The sequence below is a fragment of the Crocodylus porosus genome, unplaced genomic scaffold, assembly GCF_001723895.1.
Source record: "Crocodylus porosus isolate Cpor-Errol unplaced genomic scaffold, CroPor_comp1, whole genome shotgun sequence".
Classification (NCBI taxonomy): domain Eukaryota; kingdom Metazoa; phylum Chordata; order Crocodylia; family Crocodylidae; genus Crocodylus; species Crocodylus porosus.
In genome coordinates, this window is record NW_017728910.1 from 39,744,841 (window position 1) to 39,751,839 (window position 6,999).

Sequence of the window (6,999 nt, forward strand, 5' to 3'; positions counted from 1 at the left end):
AGTCAATACCAGCTGCCAATTAGGCATTGAGCCATTGACTACAACCCTCTGAGCCTGATGATTTAGCCAGTTTTCTTTCCACCGTACAGTCCATTCATCCAGCTGGTACTTTCTTAGCTTGCCTATGAGAATGTTGTGGGAGACCATATGAAAAACCTTGCTAAAGTATGTCAAGTCCACTGCTTTCCCTGCATAGCTGCTTTCCCACAGAGCCAATCATCTCATCATAGAAGGCAATCAGGTTGGTCAGGCATGAATTGCTCTTGTTGAATCCATGGTGACTGTCCATAATTACCTTCTTTCCCTCCAAGTGCTTAGAAATAAATTCCTTGAGGACCTGTTTCATGATTTTTCCAGGGACTGAGGTGAGGCTGACCAGTCAGTAGTTTTCTGGATCCTCCTTTTCCCCTTTTTTAAATATGGGCACTATGAGAAGTCATAGTTAAAAATGGAGAGAGGGTTTCAAAAGTAGAAAAGGTGGATACCACTGAGCACTTAAAATCTTTGTCCAGTGTTAAAGCGAAATCTAGTGGAACACAGAGCATTAGGGCGCCAGTCCACTATCATTCTACTAGCTCTAATAGTATTTTCATGATACATTTTTAGCATGACTGGCCATTGCTATAGGAAGGTGATATGGTTTGCCTCTTTTGTAAAGAAACTGAGTGTTTCCACACTTACCAGAAATAAGAATGAAAGAGAGGATTCTACCTCAGTAAACTCTGATCTTATTATAGCAGTGAATGTTCTTGTGCACCTTGCCCAGCATGCAACGTACGTTTTAATTTTAAAAAAAAAAAAATTTTAATAGGATGAGAATGAGAACATTGGATTGTACATCTGAACATAGTATAGTAAAAGCTGCATTATCTGGCACTTTACAAGCCAGCATGCTCTATTAACTGTTTCACCGAGCCTCCACAGCCTGGGGCAAAGTAGCCTGTGCTGCTGAGCCCTCACAATAACTGTTCTTTTCCTCTTTCTCTTCTACCTCCCTCCCTGTCCCTCGCAGTGGGAGGGGTGGCAGCACACGGGATGCAGCAGGAGAGGCAGCCTCTCAGGTAACCAGCGTATTTTGTTATCTGGCACCCCCGATTCCCTATGGGTGCCAGATAACAACGCTTTTGCTGTATTTCATGCACTACTCGGGCAAATAGTATGTTCAAATTTTATATGGTTGCTTATTTGATTAAATTATTTGAAGAATCAAGCCCATTTTTAGAAAATGTTTCCAAGAGATATAAACTAGGACAGAAGCTTGATTTTAATACTGAGCAATATTTATATGCTATTCAAACTAACTATGAAACTCTAAATAGGAGATGTTGGAGGCTATGGAAGCAAAAATAAAACTCCAGAGCATTCATGTCTCTCTTTTCACCATGGCAATTCCATGGCTTCTGAACCTGTCTCATGAACAGCCCACAGTAAATGGGGTTCTATAGAGTCTTTCCTAGAACCAAGCCAAATGAAACACCCCCACCGCCCTTTGAAAGCAAGCAGTGTCCTATCTATGATAGTGCTGATAAAGGTTAGTTATGTTAGTCTGAAGTCTAGAGGCTAGATATCTACAGGGTAGATATGTGCTTTTATTGACTAACTAAATAAGATTTCATTTAATTATTCATGACATATATATCATTAGCTTTCGTGAATGCAAGTGGTCTTTATTAGATGCTATCACTGATCAATTATTAGCCATCTTAATTTAAAATCCCCACTTCTAATGACTGAATGTTTTATTCTTTAGCTTCTAGAATTTCAGAAATGACAACAGTAGAATTATATGTGTAGATCTCCTTCTGGATAGTCCTTCAGCACGTTTGATTTGAAATGTTTACTGTATTGACTGGATCTAAATAAAGATGCCATCGCTATTTTATGGTAGAAACATTGGATCAGATATAATTTCCATAAGGAAAATTATGCAGCTGTTGTTTGACCCTCTCATGCCCAGTTCCTTCCTTTGACAGATTAGCAACCTGGTTTTTGTCTCAGGTGTAGGATAAAGAGCTGGCCTATTCTCTGGATGTCTAACACAGGAGAAAGTAAAGTTGCAAAAGTCAACTTTCACCTGTCACCTCATCCACATTTCACACTGCCCCAAAGATTCCACACATCCATAATACAACACACCTGGCACTTTGTTGACTTCCGAAAGGGTCAGTAGGGACTGGTAGTGGATGACTGCAGACTGAGCTTCCTCTTTTATCAGAGATCCTCAAGGACAGAGCTGGTGACCTTCAGGATAACAGTTGCTTGCTTGTCTCTTCTTAATCAATCACATATTCCTTTTGAACTAGGGCTGAGAGATGGAATCCCATGCTGCAGCAGTTAGCACCTCCCAAGTTTCTTTGTTGCATAGCTCCCTGGGAATTAATGTTTCCCTGTGCATTCATTAATTTTGATTTGGGTGAAATCACTGCTATGTATCTAGGCACCACTAACAGAGGCTAAAATGTAACAGATCTATGTATATTGAATTATCAGAAGTGATGGAGAAAGAAAACATGATTCTATCTTTTTTTAAAGTAGAATATATGGGAGTTTTCCTAGACTGCCTGACTTTGGATTTGTCTGTGTGTTTACAGCTAGTGCTGCCAATAGATTTGAGTTGGAGTTCTCTTCTATATGCTGAAATATCATTTGAGTGTGTGTTTCCTGTTTTGACTCATGAAGTAACCCATGCAGGGTGTGCAAAAACTTCACAATGAGGATCTCTGGTCAGACCATATCAGCAGAGGAATCTTTTGTTACCTGACTTAAATTGGGACATGTTCAACACATGCAAATATTGCCTGCTCTGGTAGAGGGAAAAAATAGAAAGAAGTAATGATTTGTAGTTAATCAATGAGAACACTCTGGTTCAGATCTATGAATAAATCTTGAGAGTTTGTTAGCTACAGAAGAATCCTGGAAGATCTAGTCAGTCAAGTCCATAACTAGAGAGCCTGCATCAAAAAGCTTTCTCGTAATGTTTTATCTAGAATAGCACCTAGTTGTCATGCTTCCCCTTTCATCTATTGTTTATACAGCACCAACAGCATGCTAGTAACCTTACAGATAGGTATGAAGAGTTTACAGTTAAGGCCCTGATCTTGAAAACCTTTGTGTTCACCCAAGTAGGTAAAGCTAAACATTTGCATAATGTATAAACATTTGCAAGATCAAGACACACAACAACAGCATTCAAGTAAAGGAAGAAGCACTGTGTTCCTTTTTCCAAACCTAATTTAAAATAAGACAAGTAAATATTCCATTTTGTCATGCTGTTAAGAACGTGTGACTTAATAAACATCTAAAGTGTGATGTGAAGTATTGCCTACACAAGGCTCTGTAAAGGACAACACTGCAGCTCAAATGCTTGCAGCCAGAAGGATCAGTTAAACAAAATACAGTACATGCCTTTTGCACTGTGAAAACTGCTAGCAGTATCTCTCTTCTTCAAACAGTACATCTCCACATTGTATCCAGTATTCTACAAGCCATTATTTAAACCAAAATTTCATAGGAATTCTGGATAAGTATGCCTTAAGCAGCCCTCTACCCTGCTTTGTTTGTTGTTGGAAACAGATCTAGTACTGATGGATGGAGCCTTGTGTAGGTGTGGAAAGAAAGACATGTCTCATAAATAAAGTAGTTTTGATGATTGATCATATGATAGTAAATGCTCAGCAAAGGAGGGAAGGGTTCTTGTACATTTATTTTGAAAAATACATAAAGATTTACAGTAGGTTTGCAGTGTTCTTTTAGCCATGATGGTCCAGGAAATGTACAAGTGGGAAGGATTTTTTTGTGATATCATATATTGCAACAACTCTGTGGCTGGGAGACTGGTGGAAGGAGATGCTCATAAACTACCTCAGTGAGATCCCTATTAGAATTAATGAACGCCTAAGGAGTCTCTGTCTTAAACTGGTGGGGAGCCAATATGCCACTGTCATCAGTGGGTATGCCCTTTTTCTTGATGCCACTGATGAAACCAAGGAGGAATTCTATGGCAACTTTGACCAAGTCTTTCTGATGTCCTGGAGGGAGACAGATTCATTCTTCACAGATTTTAACACCACAGTCAGAAGAGGCTCGAACCTCTGGAATAGAACCATCAGCAAGGAAGAGTAGGAAAGGTAAACTCCAGTAGCATCCTCCTCTTGACCAAATGCATTGAATATGGACTCACCATCACCAACACCCTGTTCTGTTAGAAAAACAGGCACAAGACATCATGGAAATGCCCACAATCTAAGCATTGGCACCTGATTGACTGCATCATTGTTTGTGCCCAGGATCGTAAAGATGTCCGCATTACCCGAGCTATGCTAGGAACTGATGACAGAATTTCATAGGTGCCCCAATGCAGGTATCACTGCTGTGGCTACCACCACCATGGCCAGGTGAAGCTACTCTGTGTGCCTCATGCACAGCTGGGTGGGGAAGTGGCCATAGGCGGAGAGAGAAAAAATTATTTGGGGGGCCTAAGCACGCGTACTTTATACACATCCCCCTAGCAGGTAAATTTGTAGGCAAAGGGGTGGCAGGAGGGGGAAGGGGCATGAGGGGGTACAGATCAAGACCCTCATGGTCAGCGAAGGAGTAGGACAGGCAGGGGCAGAGGCTGGGGTAAATGGCACCTCAGCTGGGCCAGGTGATGGGACAATCAGAGCATGGGCGACTTGTCCAGGGGCACGGGGCAGGGGGGAGGTTCCTGCTGCTGTGCACACTCTGGTGAAGGCCTGAGGGGCATGTGCTCCCTTATCTGTGCACGGGGCAGAGGTGGCTGCCTGTGCACTCTGGGCTATGCACCCCGCTGCCACTGCCTCGAGAGCCATGTGACACTATGTGTATCCTGCTGCCAGGCAGGTAGGGGGTGTGGCTCATCCCAGTGGTGAAAGACACATGGTGTCATGTGGCTCTTGAGGCAGCAGCAGCAGGGTGCAGAGCCCAGTGCACAGCGGCAGCCACTGCTGCCGCACACACAGTTTGGAGGGCATGTGCCCCCTGAGCCTCCACCAGAATGCACTCAGCAGGCAGAACCCCCTGCATCCCTGAATGAGCCTCCCAAGCTCCAATTTTCCCACCACCCAGCCTGGACAGGCCCCATTCACCCCCGCCCCTGCCCCTGCCCCATCCTACTCCCTCCCTCCAATGTGGGGGCCTCAATCTGCCTCTCAAGTCCCTTCTCCTTCACAGAGTAGACTGGTACTTGCCTGGTATGCTGGGCAGCCAGTGATCCATGCACCGGGCTGTGATCCTGGTTGTGTGCGTGCCCCTCCCCATCCCTGCTGCAGTTGCCCAGAGCCTGCTGTTGGGCTTCCTTGCAGCACTACCTGCTGCCCCGCATTTGGGAGGCAGGGACGCGGGGGGTGCTGAGTTAGTTCTGGCCTTTTCCCACCTATGGAAGTGGCTGTAGCTGTCCTGGAAACAGGTGCATGGGGACCTGGAGGCAACAGTGGCAGTGTAGCAGCCTGAAGAAATGCAGGAAACATAAATCTCCAGGCTGCTATGCTATTGCCACTGCCTCTAGGTGGAAATGCCCAGCTTGCCTCTGTTTTTACAGGGAGCATGCAGGGCTAGACTGGGAAGTGGCTGTGGCAGGAGTGTTGCTCCTACCTGCCAAACTGGAAAAATCCTGGCTGCAATCGGTTTAAAAAAACCTAATCCCACAACCACAGCCACTTCTCCATCTCGATACTAATGGCACAGTTTCACTGTAGCCCCAGCGGGGTTGCCTGCACTACAGCACCTCTCAAATAGTCTCATAGCACCTTGGTTAAGAACCAGTGACATAGATATTAAATATGAAAATTGGCACTCCTGTCTGCATTAGGTTTATCTGCTCCTGTTGCAGCTGCTTTCCAACCTGGCTCCTCAGAAGGCATGTGGGACAGTCCCATCTGGTCATGGTAGAAGCAGCAGCTTCCTGGCTGAAAACTACTGAGGTAAGCTAAGGCAGTACAACAGCGGTTCTCATCCAGAGTGCTGCTAAATTCAGAAAAGTTAAGGAGTGGTGCTTTAAGTCTAATTGTAGAGAGCTACCGGTCTAAGTATTTACATTGCTACCATGACTGAGATAGGGACCCCCATTTTGAATGTATCTTATAGCAATCTACTTTCTTTGCAGGTAATGCTTAAAGGTTGCCAACATAATGAAAGCAGTAAAGTTCCATGCAAAAAAAATCAGAACAGTTTTCCATTTTGAAAATGCTGTTTCATCAACTGAGAATGTTGTGGGAATATGTCACTTTCAACCAAATTTGATCGGGAGAGTCAAATCAAATTGTTTTAATTTTCTTGGATTGTTTGGATGATGTGGTGTTTTGACTAAAATGTTGTAATAGGTCATATTTGTATATGTTGCATTATTTACCTTATCAAAACAAAATGTTTTAGAAATTATTATTCCATGAGAAACTGCAAAGTTGTTTTCATTCTGAATTGGACCAAAACCAAATTTTGAAGTCTTAATCTCTAGTAGAATGGAAAGTTCACCATCTGACTAGCTGCAGGGAACAGGCTTTGAAACATGGATTTTTGGACATGGCTAATAGTTAAACCTGTGTCCACTCTATACACACAGTTGTCTCAGTTGTTTCATGATGGATTTGATAAATGTTGCCAAATGATCAAAATTGGCAGTTGTCTGCTTTGTATGTGCACTGATCTTAATGCACATGCCAACAGAAACATAGTCACATACTAACTTGTTAAATTGTAGGGTCATTCCTTTGGTACTTACTCTAATCAACCAGTATGTAGACTGCAGAGAAGTAATCCCGCTGACTTGACTAACGGCTGCAGGCTTGCCCTGGGAAATAGTGAGGTAACTTCTGCCACCACTTACATCAGTGGAAATGCAGAGCAAGTTAAAGGATTTACCCCAGATTGACATGGGTATAATGTAGGGTTACCATATTTCCAGTTTTAAAAAAAAGGACAACTGGGGGGGGGAGGATTAATATGATTTTTGTGGGGGGGAAGTGATATCCCTGTGCCCTGCCC